Raw genomic sequence first — 20,818 nt, 5'->3', positions numbered from 1 at the left:
GAAAGTTATGACCGACCTAGATAGCATATTAAAAAGCAGAGACATTATTTTGCCAACAAAGGTCCATCTAGTCAAGGCTGTGGTTTTTCCAGTGGTCATGTATGGATGTCCGAGTTGAAGCTGAGCGCCAAAGAACTGATGCTTTTGAACTGTGGTGTTGGAGACTCCTGAGAGTCTTTTGGACTGCAAGAAGATCCAACCAGTCCATCCTAGGGGAGATTAGTCCTGGGTGTTCACTGATGCAGTGAACTGCATCAGTCCAGTTCACTGGACTGATGTTGAAGCTGAAACTCCAATACTTTGGCCACCTCATGCAAAGAGTTGACTCATGGGAAAAGACCCTGATGCTGGGAAGGATTTGGGGCAGAAGGGGACGACAGAGGATGAGATGGCTGGATGGCATCACCGACTCGATGGACACAGGTTTGGGTATACTCCGGGAGTCGATGATGGACAGGGAGGCCTGGCGTGCTGCAGTCCATGGGGTAGCAGAGTCGGACACGACTCAGCAACTGAACTGATGTTAACAGCAGTTCAATCACTCCACCCATATATTTTCTTACAGAAAAAATATCCTTACACCAAAATAAAATTTTAAGTTATGAATTCCAAGAAGTTAATACAGCAGATGCTTCCCTCAGGTGGGCCAATAGCCAAACTTTTAGTTGATTTACAACATTGTGTCAGCTTTAGCCATACGCCAGTGATTTATGTATTTTTTTCATAGGCTATAGCTCCCAGCATTATACAGTAAATCCTTATTGCATACGTATTTTATGTATAGTTTGTATATTAATCCCATACTCCTAACGTTATCTCTTTGCCACCATCCCCCAACTTCCTCTCTGGAATAATCTGCAATTAAAAATTCTGAGTGTTATATGTTCATTTGTATTATCTTAAATGTATCAGTGGTATCCTGACTTCACCTTTAGTTCTCTATGTCTATTCATGTTGCTGCACATGGCAATCTCATGTTTTATGCTGAGTGCTATTCCATTGTGTCTGCATACACACACACCTTAAATCAATTGTTAATGGCTTGTTACCATGTCCTTGCTTTGTAAACAGTGCTGCTTTGAACACTAGGGGGCTTGTACCTTTTTCAATTAGTTTTTCCGCCCCCAGATGTATGTCCAGGAGTGGGACTGCTGGATCCATAAGGCAGCCGTTTTTAGTTTTAGAACCTCCATACTGTCGTCCATAGAGGATGAAGCAATTAACATCCCCATCAACAATGTAGGTTTCCCTTTTCTCCATAACTTCTCTACCATCTATTTGTAGACTTTTTGCTTGCAGCCATTCTGACTTATTGGAGAAGGCAATGGCACCCTACTCCAGTACCCTTGCCTGGAGAATCCCATGGACAGAGGAGCCTGGTAGGCTGCAGTCCATGGGGTCGCTGAGTCGGACACGACTGAGCGACTTCACTTTGGCTTTTCACTTTCATGCATTGGAGAAGGAAACGGCAACCCACTCCAGCGTTCTTGCCTGGAGAATCCCAGGGACGGCGGAGCCTGGTGGGCTGCTGTCTATGGGGTCACACAGTCGGACACGACTGAAGTGACTTAGCAGCAGCATTTTGACTTATGTGACGGGATACCCAACTACGTTTTGAATTTCTCCATGTTGAACACTTTTCATGTGCCTTTTCAACCATCAAACTTTTCTGAAGGCATTACATCCAATCCCGAGGAGCGCCCCCCACCCCCCAACCCAGCTCACCTCCCACCAAGATCCCAGCCACAGGAGGCAAAATAGGAAGCACAAGATAGAATAATCTGGAAAATCAAGTTCAATGGGATGGGGGAAAAATGAAGGTTGGCTGGTGTGGCCCCAACATTTTAACAATAAGATGGTTAAAGATCATTTAGAATACCTTTACAAGCTAAACTAGGGAAATTGTGAAATATTAAAATCAATTTACAGAGGAAATTAAAGCCCCAATTGGTCAGAGGTGTGGAACATGCTTACACCTCCTGACCTTGCTTCCACTGTATCATTCTCTGGAGAATGGGAAGCAGGATGGGAAACTTCACTGACCCTAGTCTTTTAAACATATTACTGTTCAAATCACTTGAAAAAATTTTAAGCTGCTCCCCGGTATGGTAAGTGCTTGAACTAGGCTGGAGAAATGAGGAGGGATAATGAGCAAGGTAGTGTCTACTTTAGAAGACTCACTAGAATGAGAATTATTTCAAGAAAGTAGAATGTCCTAAGCACATGTAATTACTACAAAGACATAAGCATTTCCAAAAATAAAAGAGCAGTGTATGGCTGGAGTTAGCTTCACTAACACACATCTGTGAATAGTAGAATCAGCAAATTACTGCAAAGGAAAAAATTAAGTACTTTAACAGACCTTAAATCTAAATACAAATAAAAAATTGCATCTAATTCTGAAAGGATGATGGTTAAGAATGATTTAAAAGCACAAGTTTTAGAAGTATTATTTTTATTAGAAAGATATTTAATAAAACATATATACATCTTATAACCTCTCATTTTTGTTGACCTTCCAGTCCTTGCACATATTAAACAGATTCAATCACAGGATTACATACCAGAATGGGTGCTCAATGCAATGATGGATTCCCACACTATGCAATACCACCCCTAAGAAGTGCTCCAAATTTGAAGCCTAGAAAACAAAAAAAACTAGCAATGCATAAATACAGTGTAGGAAAAAGCAGAGTATTTCAAGTTTCATTAAATGCCTTCTGGATAGAGTTACAGAGGGGGCTACAGCTGGCAGTATCTTGAGGAGAAAAGGGAATATGACCAAAAGCAAAACTATGCTTTCCCAAACTTTTCAGCAATCCCAAAGTGAGATTACATGAGCAACTATACTTCAGAAGTCTTAAATTCTCAGTAGTTGATGTTGGTATAATGCTGCTGTTTATAAATCACTAAAGCAAGCACTGCTTCTTTGGTATGCCAGCAATGTTTTCATTCGTGAGAAACTCTCCAGAAAGAACTGTTTACACCAAAGCAAGGTACCAAGGAAACCGGTTACCGTGGTATAATAAGGCCCTAAGAAAGGCAGCAGGTCGTATAGTTACCTCCTTGTGGGCAAAATCCCTGCCCTAAAACTATGCAACCTACTACCTCTTCCTAGGAACCCATTTTTTTCTTGCTGGTCTTCTACTTAGTAGATGGACTTCAAATTAACCTGTTAAATTAGGCCATATTTTGGGGGGTTTATTTCGAACTAAAACCAGCTGGAATTCGTTCACTGATAGCTTTTAAAAAGTTACCGGTCAGAATTCCCTGGCAGTCCAGTAGTTAGGACTCCATGCTTTCACTGTTGAGGGCGCAGGTTCAGTCACTGGCGGGGAAACTAAAATCCCTCAGGCTATACAGCCAAAAAAAAAAGTTGGCGCCACAGACTTTTCAAAACATTTAACATAGTACTAAAATTCAAATATAATTTCATAAACTCTCCACTTCTTTTGATAAACTAGAAAATCAGATGACAGTATGCATAAATCTTCCTCACCACTGTCAAGTGAAGCCAACTAACTTACAGTCTGTCCCCTTTAGATGCTGTCTCCTAGTTACAACTCGTTACTTCTAGGCCCAGGTTATCTGGGGTTTTGACCCTTGACTTAAGAGTAAACAGAAGCAAATTCTGATCATGGTTTTTGTCATCATCAAAAACAAGTTTTCCGAGATTGTCTCACTGTACCATAAGGTACTTTTAAATGTTTTAAAAAACCTAGTACTCAACAATTTGATTCAATTGCTGGGCTTGACCAAAAAGGATATGAAATGTGTCCCTGAGTAATTAATAAAAGGTATAAATTCATTTTTCACCAGACCTTAGGTGTTACTTAAATTTCCAATCGCAAACTTGTGATGATACCCATTCTGGAGGCACATGTACTGGAAACCGACAAAAACAACTTGCCAAAAATTTCTCAAACATTCCCACTTTTCTTTGGCACACCAAAAGGCAATGACTATAAAAGGCCCCCTACCCAACATGTCTATGTCTAGTTCATAATGAAGACCAATTCCGGAACCATGCAGGTTTCCATCTATGTGTATGCCAGGGATGAACTAAAAAAATATATCTCTGACCCAGGATAAATCACCTGGTTTGGACCCATCCAGGAGAGAATTTGATGTTTTCTCTCATGCAAAGTTCCTGCAGCCAAGAGCACTGTACAATGATTACCATAGATACTAAGATTCATGACAGATGGAAATATTTGGGAAGAGGTGACCTCTCACCTACACTTTGCCTCTTTCTCTTCTCCCAAAATAAAACAAATGGCAAGCACTTAAAACAGGGAGCGTTAGCTGACTATAAGGGCCCAAGGTAGTATTTCCTTGGAGAAGGAAATGGCAACCCACTCCAGTACTCTTGCCTGGAAAATTACATGGACAGAGGAGCCTGGTAGGCTACAATCCATGGGATCATAAAGAGTAGGAGACGACTGAGCAACTTCACCCACTTTCACGCTAAGCATATAACTTGGCCATCGGAAAAAAGCTGAAACATGGACTTTTTTAGAAAAGTCCTAAAGTTCCATGAATAGAAAAAAGCTAATCAAGGGTGTTAAAATTCAAACATCACTTTCAAGCATTATCCTCACATTTTCTTTAAAACAATTATAGATTTCCGAGACTGACAAGCTTCAGAGGACCTCCCTTTGTGAATGAAGGCCCATTTCAGGTTTTGGGGACCAGGGCAAAGCTGACATCTTAAGGACTTAACAAGGGAACAAGAGCTGAACCCAAGAAACCATTTTGTCTTTTCCAGGCTAGAGAGTGAAGATGTCCAAATCAACCTATCGCTGCAACAGTAGTTACAACAATGCCTAAGGTCACATAAACACCAGATTGGGGACTGAATCATAATCAACCTGATTTCAATTTAGCTCAGACAGTACTTTTCCGGTTTGTATTTACCTTTCCCACCTAGGATCTCACCTTGGACATCTGTACCAGGGGCAGTTAACCTATTCACAATTATAAAAATGCATAGTCCCCTATTAAGATTTCTTAAAAATCATGTATTTTCTCCACTCTTTTGAGATTTTTGCTCAATTTCAAATTTCTGACATATACCACGTGAAAAACGTAAATGCTAGATCACTGTGTCTATTGTAGGAACACCATACTTAAACAGAGAATATTAACAAGGACTTACGCAAACTGTTAAATACAAAGCAATGTCAAAATTAATTCTTCTGAGTTTTAATATCATCTAGACAAAAACAAAATGCAGCAAGTCTACTCCTCAGGGAAGGCAATAGATTGTATAGTTATCTCCTGAACAGGGTAAAATCACTACCCCACAACTATACAATCTACTACCTCACTCTGACAGAGCAATCTTTTCTTCTGAAATGAAGACTGCAATCTCTTTATGGTGCATTATCCACATCAATCAAAATAAAACATACACTTATTCCAACATGCAGAAATGACAATCATAAAGTATCCCAATCCCCAATCAGTCTAGCCTCTAAAATAAGCAACTTGCACACTACTAAGAAATGCCACACTATAGCATTTTTACACAAGTTAATCTTAAATGCTGTACAATTAGTTATCGACTTTGTGTGAGGCTGTCTGGATGCAGATTTTTCTATCACCTTAGGAAAGACAGTAGATTGTATAGTTATCTCCCAGTGGTGGGTGTGACCCTAAAACTATACAACCTACTACCTCATCCCACAGTGAAGAGAACGTCCAGGGAGAATGCTGAAACTGGACCAGAGCTGAGCACCACAGGAAAGCTCTCTCCTAGGTAATCCTGGTTCTCCTGTGTGATTAAAGGAGGGAAAAAAAAAAGTATTAGACTACTTTCATTCACTGAATGTGAACTAAGTTGAACTGAAACAAACCTTCCAAAAATCAGCAATTTAAACTGTAGCAATATTCATGATCTAAACAGTGCTTTTATTCCTTATAATTAGTATTATTCTAAATTCTTAGCTATTTGAATCCATGTATTTATAAGATTCAGATATCATGATTTTATTGCATCTTACTTTACTTATCAACTTTTGATTTTCTTAAGTTGCCAGACCACTTATCCTTCCTTGAGAAACCCAAAAACTCCATTACAAAGGAAGAACAGAATATCCACTAAAACACAAAAGTTCTGTACAGTATGCATAATCTATGATTAAAGGAATAGCAAAAAACACACAAAGATTCTAATTTTTAAATTAGAATGTAGTCCATGTATTCCATGTCAGCAAAGAAAGGCACTGTGAAGATCAAAGTGAGGAATCAAGCTATTTTAACGTTTTGGTACAATACTCTCTGAACTAAGCAATGATTGGCTTAGTTTTACAATCAAAATCTTACAAAGCTAAATCATATTAAACATCAGTCTTCAATTTACTGACTTCATACTTAACAGACAGCTACCACAAAGATTTCTTGATCTGTTAAGGAATGCACCAAATTTAATGTCAAGGAAAATTACTAAGTAGTGACTTAGTAACAACCAAAACCTATAATCAAAACCATTTTTATGACATATAGCCAAATTAAGAAGTAACCCCTATACATTGGGTCAACCAATTTTCAACAAGAGTGCCACAACAATTCAATGGAGAAAGAATAATTTTCAGCAAACAGTGCTGGGACAACTGAATATCCACATGCAAGAGAATAAATCTGGGTCCCTATCAGATTTAAGTAACCTAAAATGAATAACTTATTTTAAAGAAAGGTAAAGAATAGCCATTTCTCCAAAGATATGATAAGCAAAATATGGCCAACAAGTACACAGAGACACTTAATATCATTTATTACTCATTAGGAAAACCTGAATCATAATGGGACAGCACTTTCAGATCCATTAGGATGGCCATAATCAAAAAGAGAACAAAAAGAAAGGAAGTGTTGTTGAGGATATAGAGAAATTATATTCCCAACTATGGCTGGAATGTAAAATGGGTCAGATGCTTTGGAAAGCTTAGCAGTTCATCAAAAAGTTAATTCCACTCACAGTCATATTCCTAAGAAAAATTAGCCACAAAACTTGTGTATGAAATGTTCACAGCATTTGGAGTCAACAAAAGTCAAGGTTCAAACCCTGGCCCGGCCTACTCACTGCCACTGAAGCCATGAGCAAGTAACTTAAGCTTTTCTAAGGTCTCTGTAACATCAATTAATTGGACTAAATCATCTGTAATGGTAAGGGAAAAAGATTTACCACACCCTCGATATACATATGGCCCAACATTAAGCCCCTTCATGTGTGCCATCTTATTTAACAGTCAATATGATCTCTGTTTTACATAGGTGGCAACTGGTGCCAAGAAGTTTAATAACCTGTTCCAAATTATTGAGATCTCCAAACTTACCATATCTGAGCCTATTTCTATTCTACAAGGCCAGATGATGATTCAGGTATGAACATGCAAAAAACTGTCCCTAAAAAGTCAAGGCTTTACAAGCCACCATCTTTCTCCAGAACCAGCATGTGTTGTTAAGTTGCTTAGTCATGTCTCACTCTCTGCGACCCCATGGACTGTAGCCCGCCAGGCTCCTCTGTCCATGGGATTCTCCACGCAGGAATACTGCAGTGGGTTTCCATTTTCTCCTCTAAGGGATCTTCCCAACCCAGGGAATGAACCCAAATACTGGTCCATGGGTTAACCTTGTTAACAGAACAGACAGAACAGTTTACATCTCCCACTCCATTCCATTTTTGGCAGAATATAACAAGTAATGGGCTTGAAAACGTTGAGTACATATCAACTGTTTTCTTAACTTAAACACTGAATCTAAAATGTATTCATTTTTCAACCTTGACAAGTGTGGCCTGCTTATTTTGTACTATTTAAGTTGGGAGTTTATGGGTGAGCAGCACAGGGAACAGGTGTCTACTATGTAGCATCACTATTCATAATTCACAAGAAAAATATCTTGTATTTACTCACACACACGTCTATACATATGTAATACTAAATACTAGTATTGCTTTCGTCACCAAGTCACGTCTGACTCTTTGTGCTGTACTCAGTTGTGTCCAACTCTTTGCAACACTTCGGACTCCTCTGCCATGGGACTTTTCAGGCAAGAACACTGGAATGGGTTGCCATTTTCTCCTTCCCAACCCAAGGATTGAACCCGTGTCTGCTGCACTGTCAGGTAGATTCTTTACCACTGAGCCACCAGGGAAGCCAAATAATAAACTAATATAGTAAGATACTAATATTCAATACTGTTCACAAATAAACACTAACTCCTTCTCTTTTATTTTATACATTATTATACACGTTAAATTGACTTTATGATCCACTGATGGTTTTCAATCTTCAGTTTTTCAGATTAACTGATTACAGCAAATTTAGGAAACTAAAATCTAATAGCAAAGAGGAGGTAATGTTTAGTTAAGCAAGTTTTCAGAATACAACCCATAAACTAGAATTCATGGATTGTAAGAACCCATAGAAACATTCACTAAGAAATAAGGTTAAGTAAAACTCAACATACACACCGATCACAACTATACAATCTTTGGCTGGAGAAAAAAGTTATGTAACTGACTAGCGTGCTTTCATTCCTTGAGATTTTCCCCCTAGAGCGTATTTCAGAATCAGAGATCCAGTTTGAATCCCGGTTTCTCATTTACCTTGTCTTCAGACACATCAAGTAATAATCTCTCGGCTTTTGTTATTTCAACTCATAAAAATCAGACAAACCTTACAGGGATGTTAAGAGGGATTAGAAATAAAATACAAAAACTACCAAGTATACCAAGTGCAGAGTGGATGCTCAATAACTTTCAGCTTCAACCGTCAGTATTAAACAATTCTAAAACATTCTAGACAAGACTATCAGCTAAAACTATCTGCATGTGACCTTTCACACATTTCCTTTTCTAACAGTAACACAGCTTTACATGCATTTTCTATCCTGTTCACTCACTACCTCAATCTGCAGCTCGAACTTTTCCCCTCCCCATTAAATACCCCAGTCACCTAAAGTCTCAACTCAACTTGGACAAAATGTTTCTGTGCAACATGGCAGTACAGGAAAGGAGTTTACAGGTCAAGCAACTACTTGGCAGCTATATTCTTTTTCAAGTTAGATAACCTGCTTGAGGTTTAGTTCTCATCTCCAGTTGGAACCTAACATCCACACCTCACAGGATTGTTCTGAGGATTAGGAACATACACAAAGTATCTTAGTGATCCATCTTAATGACATATTAGTTAACATACTCAACAAATGGTAACCATTTTTCTTAATAAATTAAATCTATTTGAGAAACTAAAAAACCTGAGACTCCACCTGCAACACAGAAGACGTCCACACAATCCCTGGGTTGGGAAGATCCCCTGAAGAAAATGGCAACCCATGCCAATATTCTTGCCTGAAAAATACCATGAACAGAGGAGCCTGGTGGGCTACAGTCCAAAGGGTCACAAAGAGTTGGACACAACTGAACAAAGCACACAGCAAGACAGTTATTTTACCTTCCTGGGTATACTTGTGACAGTCAAAAATACTTATCTTCAATTAAATCATGCTGCATCAATTTAAAATGTGCTTTGAAAAGGCAATCTACTTATTAATCACAAATAAGTTTACCTATAAGCTTTTTATCTATATATCAGTTTCTTAACACTTTTAATATCCATTCATATCTTAGTAAATGATAGTGTATGACATCATATAGTTTAATATACTTGTATAGTCAACTTCAGTCAGAGTTCTTAACCTGCATCCATAACCAGCTGCAGTAACCACCAGAAATTGAATATACAATTTCTCTGCAAGATTCCATAGCTTTTGGCACATGTGCAAAAAAGTCTATAACCAAAAGAATGTTAACTGCCATGGCATTAACAACACATTTGAATATACACTCTGAAGGCTACATATTAATTAGACTGTATAAATACCACCTTTGCATTTATCAATTTTCCTACTTAGTCTAAACACAGGCATACTCTATCTTTTCCACACACTTAGTAACTATTAACAGTTTGATAGTCTGAACTACAATCTTTTTTCCAGCAATCTAATATCCCACTTTTTGTATTTACATACTCCTATATACAAAGTAGCTCATAAAGTTCTACTTTTTACGTATCTCCATCTCCATTTACATGCCATCTTACTGGTAAATAAACTTCATTTGTTTTGGTCAAACTTTTATACAAATACAACGAAGTATTTCCTTTAGTCTCATCACCAAGTTTCACTTGATGATAAACACAAATCAAAATTAGAACACTGGCTACTTAATACAATTTCCTTCAAACACTCAGTTGAATATTAATAAAATTATCTGATGATGATGGCTGAATATTTAAACATTATACAAATACAAAAAAATACTTAAATACATACACAAATTCTCCAACTGTATTTTGATTCCTTTGACAGAATATAGGCATTATTTTTAGCCATGGATTGCTCCATCAAGGTTAAGTTGACATGTGAAACTGACAAGATTAAGTTTTTGGCTATAACTAAGTTTTGCTAACAAAATTAACCTACTTTTAATCTAAGATCTTAATTTCTTTTTTGGGAGAGGCTGAATTTTTTTAAATGGAGGTATAATTGACATATACCATTGTATTAGTCCTAGGTGTACAATGTAATTTGTTATTGTATAAATTGTGAAATGATCACCACAGTAAATCTAGCTACATCCACTAAATTTATTATCCTACCAAATACTGCACTAAGCCTAAGACTCATGTTGAGACTCATGTTAAGTTTTAAAAGCTAAGTACTAGGTCATGTTTTCCAAAAGGACCATTTCCTTTCATTCACTTAGACACACAACATAAGGTGTTCTAGATTAGATGAAATTATCTAAATTCTGAAGTTAAAAAAAATGTCAATTCAACTCCCAATATTCCTTTGAAAATTCTGCAATGCAAATTGTTAATCTGGGGCCAACATCCCTGCTGTTAAGTGCATTCTAAGCTAGCTCCCTATATTCTCCTACACACCCTATAACACACACAAATACTTAGGGTAAAGCACAGTATTCCACTTGGATGACTTGTTCTGCTTAGTGGTCCTTATATATACACCATTATTTCTCAATCTTACCATATTTGACCTTCCTATCCTTCATTATACTGATATGTACCCAGGTTGAACAGTCACTGTGTAATTTACACAATCCTCAAAGTCAAGAAAAGGTGGGTTCTTGTCATTAAATCCAGATTCCCCAGCTTACTATAATCAACTGTATGCTTAGTCTACAATGTACAAGAAAAATATTCTAAAACTGACTAAAACACTGGGGAGAAGGCAAAAGACTGCCAAGTGAACAAGTAGTATAACTTCATGATAATGAATACTGGCACAAAGCAGAAAAGGAAGATTAAAAGAATAAAATGCTCCTAAATCATATTCATCATTAATATGTTATTTTAAAACAAATCATCCAAAATCTCTTAAAACATTCCTAGAGAAGCAAAAGTAATACTTAATGAAAGCATAGTTGTCAGCTGCCTCAGAGTCCTCAAATCTTATACCCAGAAAGAGCCTAAGAAATCAACTGATCCAACTGCCTCACATTTGAGATGAGGCCATAGACAGAGGGGACATTTTCAGCTGATAATATGAAACACAAACACTTAGCCAGAGAAAGCTAATTTTTGAAGAGCAGCTAAGCAATCCACTATCCATTTGGTAGTCATTAGCCACATGTCACTGTTGAGCACTAGAAATGTGACTAGCTCCAAATGAGATATGCTGTTACCATAAAAGACACTCTGGATTTCAAAGACTTAATACAAAGCAAAAAAAAAAAAAAAAAGGAATGGCTCTCTTTTTATCCTAAGTGACTGTACAATGTTTAGAACACCCACAATCAAAGATCATACTGTGATCAAGCCTTCTTTACTCCACTCCGAGGTCACATTAGGGCAATGTTGACAACTCATTATTGGGTATCCAGATTCTTCTATTCTCATCCTGTGCTGTGCTAAGTCGCTTCAGTCGTGTCTGATTCTCTGCGACCAATGGAGCCCACCAGGCTCCTTAGTCCGTGGGTTCCCCAGGCAAGAACACTGGAGTGGGTTGCCGTGCCCGCCTCCAGGAGATCTTTCAGATCCAGGGATCGAACACTCCTCTTACTGCCTCCTGCACTGGCAGGCAGGTTCTTTACCACTAGCGCCACCTGGGCATGTACATGGAAAAATCATCATCAGTTAATATTCTGGGGTGGAGAAGAGCCTTTACTGTTTAAATAAAAGCTTCTCCAGACTTAAAAACATTAAGTGATTAAAATGCATGCTGGCCACTGATTGCTAGCTCCTGAAAACGAAAGTGAAAGGAACATGTTCCACCAAGTACACATAATCAGGGCCACTTTTAGTACTCCTTGAAGACCATTGATATAAATGAAAAAAATTAAAAAATACTCATTAGAAGAAATGTTCTCCAAACTTTTTTGATACTCATTCTCAGGTTAAGTATTTTTGAAGGAATAAACATTATACAACAGAATCATCAGTTTCATATAACAAACTATTGATACTATTTTCCGTTTTTAAGAATTTCTGACCACCACCCACTGACGTGATTTTATAACCCAGTAAGTCAGGACCTACAGTTTGAAGAACCTGGTTTAGGATTCTTCATTTTGATCCATTTCCACTACAAACAAAGCTATTATCATATTAGCTGTTGAAAGAAAAAGCACACAAATATCTATAGTGTGTTGTACTCTAAACCAAGAAATTCTAGTTAATGCTAACCGCTCCACTCTCAAAGTTCACAAGTTTCACAATAATACTTTAACTGGGTATAGTAAATCAAACACCCTCAAAAAACGACCGAAGTAACTTAACAAAACATTACTTAACTACATGTATTTTCTGAATATACTATAAACGAACCAGACTGCCATACAGCAGAAAAACCTGGACAAAGGACAATTATTACATTTTCTAAACATTTCAATTTAAGATTTAAAGTTATTTTAAATTAGTGCATGATTTTCCGGCCATCAGAAATGAATGAGGACTGCTAAATGAGGTTTTTTTACTCTAGTAACTGAGTGCCAAGAAAATAATCATCAGTAAAGTTAGAAAAAAAAAGACTCATCCAGTCTTCTGCTTTACTTGAAGAATTCAACACTCACTATCCCCAATGCCTCTGCCCATTTGCCAGCCCTCTCAAAATCTAGAAGCCTATGTTAAAAAGCTTTAGAGTTGACCTCTGACACAAGAGGCAGGGGGGCCAGGCCCTACTGTAAAAGTTGGAAAGACTGAAGGCCATTACTAGCCAAGGACATAAAGGTTACGCATTCCTCACACTGGAATCCTCCCGGAACGTGTATCAGCCAACCTGCTTCCAGAGTGTGCAGCCCCCAAGTCAGGGCTGGGGCCGCTGGCTGGGGCCCAGGTCGCCATGCACGAGCCCGTCCCCCCGGGATCCCACTTCCTCCCGCCCGCCCTCTCCACTGCCAAGGACGGCCGCTGGGGTGGACCGGCTGCACAGCTGCTCTAGGACCGGAGGCTGAGTTCGGCCGCCGGATTAGCAGCAGGGAGGTAGCCCGGAGCCTGCCCGCCCGCTTGTCCCGGCCCTCCCCCGCACTTCCTACCTTCCCTCCAGTATCCCAGCCCCCAAGGCCAAGGTCTCCCCTGCCCACAAACCTGATAGCGGAAGTGACGTCAGGGGGACCTGGCGGTGTCCACAGCCAGTCACGCCATAGCGGGAGGGAACGCTGGCCAATGGGCAAGGCGCGGGGGCGGGACTTCCCCCGCCCAAGTTTGATTGAAGCTGGGGGAGGGGCGGGGTGAAGAATGTGAAGAATGACCCCTCCCCCCCGTCCGTGAGGCGCTGGGCGGGAAGCGGAGGGGGTTGGGACCGACCACGCCACGCGGCGCCCATCCCCCACCCGCACCGCCACCTACTGCGGCCTCTGCTCTCAACCCGCCCGCCCAGCTCGCTCCAGCCCTTCAGGCCTCCTCCAACCAGCTCGCAACGCTCCCGTTTTCCCACCGCCGCCGGGGGGGTCCGAGAGAAGAAAAATGGCGGCCCCGCGCGCGCCGTCCCGCCTCTGTACCCACCTCAGGCTTGCGGAGGAGGCCGCCGCCTGCCGCTGTCCTCCGCGGAGACAGCCCAGCCCTCGCGCCCGCCGCCCGCCGCCACCCGAGAGCTGCACACGAGGACCCGGATGGAGGAGGCGCGGGCGGGCGGGCCGCAGCGGCCAGAGGGAAGGCAGCGCGGGCGCCGGGAGGCCGAGGCAGGGGCGGGCTCAAAAGCAGCGCACGAACTCATTGGCGGGACCGTTTGACTGACGTGTGTGTCGCCCTTTGGCCTCAGCCGAGTTGGGCTGGCCGGACCGCACTGGAGGCGGCATCTGGGCCCGCCCCGCACTGGGCGGCCTTCGGAGGAGGGGCGGGCGGGACACGCCCACTTTGCCGCTCCCCGTTTCTTATTGGACGGCTGGGAGAGCGGTGGCGCAGAACCTGCCCTCCGCTCTTGAAGCACCCGCGCCGTCACGTGGCCTTCGAAATCGCGCCGGCCTGCGGTGCGCGGCGCTCCGGATTTAGGAGAGTGTACCCCAAGCCGCACAAAAGACGGTCCTGCTCACCGTCACCTCCTCCACGTCTTCCCCCGAGGACTTAGACCGGCCCGCTTTGCCTCAGTTTACCCGCCAGTAGGTGAAGCAGTCGTGTCAGCCGGTTGCCCCAGGTTTTGAAGATTCTTGTTTTTCAAAGTAATCCATAATTTTCCTACCTTAATAATAGCTTAAAACATGGTTCCTTCATGCCGATTATAACTTTCCAAACTCCGCACTGGTTGAGTACCCTGTCAGATCTGTTTATGGCTGGGAGTCCACCACCTGGACCTCACTGTTTCTCTTACCTCACTGTTACTTTGTGCACAAGATACTAAAAAAAGACAACGCATTCTCATGGATAACAGAACTGTTTTTAAGAGCACTAAAAATTTACCTGGTGCGTCTGCGTTTATGATCTCAGATGGCACTATGCTAGCATTGGTCTTAGTACATGCAAAAAATGTCAAAGGGGTTACGTAGTTAATTTTGTGGGCTGAACGAGAAATGAGGAGGGAAAACTTGAACTTGGACCTGAAAGATGAGCATGATATAGGACTTATAGAAAGAATATGTATTCAGAAAGAAGAGCATAGGCCCACTGGGCTGGCTGGAGTTAGAGGGATGGAGTCCTCATCTGTGGCTGTCCCCATTACCTAGCACAGTAGGAGTGTGGCAGTCTGGGAGTGTAAAAAATTCTGTCAAATGGAACCAGTGTCAATGATGCAGGCTGAGGCAGGAGGAAAGTGCAGAAAGAAAACAGGTCAGAATGTTGTTCGGTTTTGAGATGAGAGGTGATGGGGGCTTCAACTACACAATAGCGACCCCATAGCACTATGAACTTTTATGACGTTTTCTTCACATATTCACCTACAAGTGGTTAGTAAGTTTGAAAAAGTATGTATGAATTATATTACCCTCTACTTTCCAATCCGTGCTTCATTTTCTACCCTTGAGGGCCAACCAAACAGTGCTGAAGTCTATAAAGAAAAAGATTAATAGATTTGCCCATATGAGTAAAAACCCAATTTAAAAAAAACACTTTAAAGTTAAAAGACAAGTGACAAATTGGAAAAACAATTTTGTATAATACATAGCAAACAAACATTAATTAGAATGTCTAGTGGTCAGGAGCAGGGACCTGAAACCAGGCTGCTAACTTTGAACCCTGATTCTACCTCTTCCCAGCTAGACAGCTATGGATTTACCGAGTCACTTATTCTCTCTGTCTCAGGTTCTCATCTGTAAAATGGGGATGACAGCAGCAGTTACCTTGTAGTATTGTAAGGATTAAATGAGTAAATTTTACACATACTTAGAACAATGCTAGATAATAAAAGCATTATATAAGTGTTTGTTAATGTTAATCCTTAATATATAAAGTGGATTTTTTTCAAATCAATAGTTAATAGTGAATGACCCATTAAAATATAAACAAAGGATATAAACTGTCAATTCAACTGTCAATCTCATTAGCTATCAAATAAATACAAATCAAGTTGTCTCCCAGGTCATCATAGGTCATCTCTTAAACATGCCATGAATAAATATGATGGTGATGTAGACCTAAATTTATCAATATAGGAAGACTATGAGAGTTACATTGTTATGAGAGAAATAGGGTGTATGACACGACCCCATAAATTTTAAACAACAGTTACCTCTGGGATTACTTGCAACCTTTATTGTCTTTACGCCCTTCTTGGCAGTAAGTATGAATTGCTCTCATAATCAGGAAAAAAATATAAAAGTTATCCAGAGACATTTAGTTGTTCCCCCATAACCCTGTCTCCTTTGTCTGTATTAAACAGAAACCAGGTTCTTAGGTGACAACAGAACTAGAGTGCCCTAGGATGTAACCATCTGACTTAAGTGCTGGCTTGAGATGTGAACGAAGTTTCTGGCTTCAGCCCTCCAAAGGAGGGACTTGCTCTTTCTCTCCCCTTTTCTGATTTCCAGCTGCCTGAGTAGAATGGAATATAGTGGAGAACCTCATGAAGCAAATCCCAGCCCCCTGCTGATGTCATAGGGTGCTCTCCACTTAAGCTTGAATTTGAAAGAGATGTGACTTATTTAAGCCCCTGAAGTTTGAAGAAACTTTCATAGGAAGCCAGCCTGACCAGGGGGGCAAGCTCATGCAGTGTGCTCTCATTGTGTGTGTGGAATCTTAAGAGATGGAGAGGGCATATTGTGGGAAGAAAATGAAGTTTTTGGAATAGAGCAAACTTGGATGAAAGGCCCAGCTCCTGTATCCTAGGGGCACCCTTGGACAGAGACTGTGTGTTCAATTGAATCATAGTAGGGTATGATTTGGAACTGCTGAGTAATGAAACTGGTTGTCTTCACGATCATTGTATGAAAAGGTGGCAAGAGCTGCATTTGAATCCTTGCTTGGGACCACTCCAGTATTCTTGGGCTTCCTCTACAGCTCAGCTGGTAAAGAATCTGCCTGCAATTCGGGAGACCTGGCTTCGATCCCTGGGTTGGGAAGGTCCCCTGGAAAAGGGAAAGGTTACCCACTCCAGTATTCTGGCTTGGAGAATTTTATGGGCAGTCCATGGAGTTGCAAAGAGTCAGACATGACTGAGTGACTTTCACTTTCATTTTCACACCAAGGGGATGACCTTGTTGGCAATGCAGACCAGACTGTCATAAGTCTTAGGTTCAAATTAGAGTTTGTCCCCATACTTCACCCTACCCCCAGCCTGGCCTCAACCTCCCTTTCCACTCCCAATGCTTGTGGGAGTCCAGCACCTACCACTGCTCAGGCCTCCTGGAATGTTCATCCTTATCCTCACCTAGCCAGTCGTGGTCATCCTGATGGCACTTAAACCTGGCCTGCTCAAAGAGATCTTTCCTGACCACCCAGTCTAACTCCTGCCATCACTCTTTCACCACTCTATTTTATAACACATTTGGCATTTTTGCCCACTTTGAGCCCATCTTGCTTGTTTTCTTGTTCTCCCCACAAGAGAGCAAGAACCTTGTCTGAATATTCATAGCTGTGTCCCCATGTTCTAGAACAAGGCCCTGTGCACACAGAAGATGCTCTATTATTTCTTGAAGTGTAGAATTACAAGCAAAGACTAGGGCAGTTCACAGTGGAGTCTGAGCTCAAAGGATAGAAACTTTACCAGCAGGAGTCCAGGAAGTGAGAACCTTGACCAGTAGACCATATGAAAAGCAGAGGGAGCAGCAGCCAGATGGGCCAGGAAAAGGAGGAATTTTGGAGTCCTGAGAAGACCCACAGACTTATATGGCTGGAGTTCCCGGAGTAGCCAACCCCAAACGACCAGAGGCCTTGCCTTCTCAGACCCTACTTCTCGTCCACAGAAGTTGCTGTGGAAGCAACCTCAGGACAGAGTCCTCCTTCCACCTTTGTGTGTGTGTATGTGTGTATCTGTGTGTTAGTGGCTCAGTCATGTCCGACTCTTTATGACCCCATGGTCTGTAGCCCACCAGGCTCCTCTGTCCATGGACTTCTCCAGGCAAGAATACCGGAGTGGGTAGCCATTCCCCTCTCCAGGGGATCTTCCTGACCCAGAGATCAAACCTGGGCCTCCCACATTGCAGGCAGATTCTTTAACATCTGAGCCACCAAGAAAGCCCCCACCTTTGTTTACCTGTGACTAAAACTACTGAAGTAAAGCAAACACATTCCAGGGAATACCCTCTGACCCAGCCCTCCATCACCACCCCTCCCCAGGTGAGACTAGCGCTCTTTGTGCAGCTGCTTCCTCTGGCCTCTCACTCATCATGCTGGGTCCAGATACTCAATTTGCCTTTTGGTCTCCCTGCTTTTTACAGCAGATTCCCTTATCTTTAATTTTGCCCTTAATCTTGGGGCCCTGCCTCAGTGGGCCCAGGTTTTAGCTTGGAGCCTGGGGGACATGACCTTTTGAACAGTGGTATTGGAGAAGACTCTTGAGAATCCCTTGGACTGCAAGGAGAACAAACCAACCAATCCTAAAGGAAGTCAGTCCTGAATGTTCATTGGAAGGACTGATGCTGAAGCTGAAGCTACAATACTTTGGCCACCTGATGTGAAGAACTGACTTATTGGAAAAGACCTGATGGCTGGGAATGATTGAAGGCAGGAGGAGAAGGGGATGACAGAGGATGAGATGGTTGGATGGCATCCCCAACTCAATGGACATGAGTTTGAGTAAGCTCCGGGTGTTGGTAATGGACAGGGAAGCCCGGCGTGCTACAGTCTATGGGGTCGCAAAGAATTGGACACAATTGAGCGACTGAACTGAATGGGGGGACATGTTGATTTGGAGATTGATGTCTGGTCAGTGCCTCTGGAGATCTCACCCACTCTAACTGCTGACGGCTCCAAAGGCCTCCTGTTTTCCTATGTAAGTGCCAGAATTGCTGCCTAAGGGTCACAGTGGAAGGAGGGAGGCCCCAGGTTTGGCTTACACCCCCAACATTCCTAGGGTGAAGTGGGCCATTATTATATTGTTGTTATAATGTTCACTTTAGCCAGAGGTTGCAAACTGGTGATGGCCTGGAAGACACATCTGGTTCGCAGAAGTGCTTTGTGATGCCCCTGCAATGTTTTAAATTTATTTTTAATTAGCTGATAGCTTTGAAAAGAATCAAGATGTTTAATGCTAAAAAGTCTAGATTTCTTGCTTTTCTCAAAAAAACTGGAATCTCTGGCTACACTCAGCCTGCATTTCAACAGGACAATATTTTCTTTATGCACAAAGCGGGCTCTGCTATTTGTCACAGGCCCCACCCTTCCCCCCACCTCCAGCCTGCTTTGTTTTGTTACAAGCCTGGCTCCTGTGGTCGTCTGAATTTGCGTCCTCGCTGCCTCCACTTGGGGCACTGTTCCTGCCCCATTTGGACCATGGGATTAGGGTCTAGACCAAGCAGAGTCTTTTCCTGAGGATGCCTTAAACAGGAACTGGGAGAAGAGAACCCCTTAGTCCTGGACCCCAAGCTATAATGAGAGGGGAGAAGGGATCCTTCTGCAGGAAAGCAGCAAAGCAAGCTTGAGAAGCAGAGACAAAAGAGAGGGGGGCTTCTGGTCACAATTGAGTCTAGTTCCTATTATCCCTGAGGCAGCCCTACCCTTTCCCCAGTGCACAGTCGTGACTAACAATGAGGTAGTGGGAAGGAGAATGGGCTTGAGAATGATACAGATCTGCCACTCTGCGATTTTGGCTGAACCATTGATACCCTTCTCAGTTTCTTCATCTGTGCAGTGGGGACACTACAGCTTACCTCCTAAGATGGGGTGGTGTTCCAATAATGTCATCTATGTGAAGCATTAGATGCAATGCATATGCATAACACATGCTACTAAGGATTCCATAAACAGTGAATTTTACGGTAGATGTTTGCTAAAAACTGATCGGTTAGAGTTAAGAAGAGTGAGTGCCCTCCTGAAGAATAGTATCAGTGTTGTTTAAGGAGATAAATTCTAATCAGAACTGCCTTCAGAGATTCTGGGGTAGCCTGGAAGAAGCTAAGCCTCTACCAGGAGGAGCTGGATTTGCATTACAATTCACCCTTTCAATGACTGTGTCATCTTGGGATATTTACTTAAATTCTCTGACCCTGAGGTTCCTCCTATAAAGTGGAGACACGCTCAGTCATGTCTGACTCTTTGCGATCCCATGGACTGTAGCCCGCCAGGTTCCTCTGTCCATGGGGATTCTCCAGGCAAGAATACTGGAGTGGGTTCCCATGCCCTCCTCCAGAGGATTTTCCCAACTAAGAGATCAAACCCATGTCTCCCACATTGCAGGCAGATTCTTTACCGACTGAGCCACCAGGGAAGCCCAAGAATACTGGAGAGGGTAGCCTATCCCTTCTCCAGGGGATCTTCCCGAACCAGGAATCAAACCAGGGGCTCCTGCAGTGCAGACCTATTCTTTACCAGTTAAGCTACCCAGGAAACCCATCTTTTTCAGTTCTTTTGAGAATGAAATTAACTCATTAATGTAAGAATGGCTAGTAGTGTTTGTATCCTAAGCATTCAACAAATTATATTTATTGTGATGGAAAAAAACAAAAGCCACAGTCCAGAGCTAGCCAAAGGTTTCATTTCTGGGGGAGTCATTGCTATTGTGCTTTCTACTATCTGAGGCTCAATTGAGCTAAAAGTGCACACTAAGTCATCAGAACACAAAGCTGTTCTTCTATTCAGTTGTGCCAAGAACTCACCTCCTGCACCACCCACCCCGACCGCCAAGCCAGCAGCCCCCGCGATTCAAACCCTCCTATGTGAGCTTCAAGCAAGTAGTTTTTAAAGCAGATTTCCATTTAAAAAAAAGAAGAAAA

The sequence above is a fragment of the Giraffa tippelskirchi genome, chromosome 1 (genome assembly GCF_054371585.1).
Source record: "Giraffa tippelskirchi isolate mGirTip1 chromosome 1, T2T-mGirTip1v1.2.pri, whole genome shotgun sequence".
NCBI classification, from domain to species: Eukaryota; Metazoa; Chordata; class Mammalia; order Artiodactyla; family Giraffidae; genus Giraffa; species Giraffa tippelskirchi.
This window is presented reverse-complemented; position numbering follows the sequence as displayed.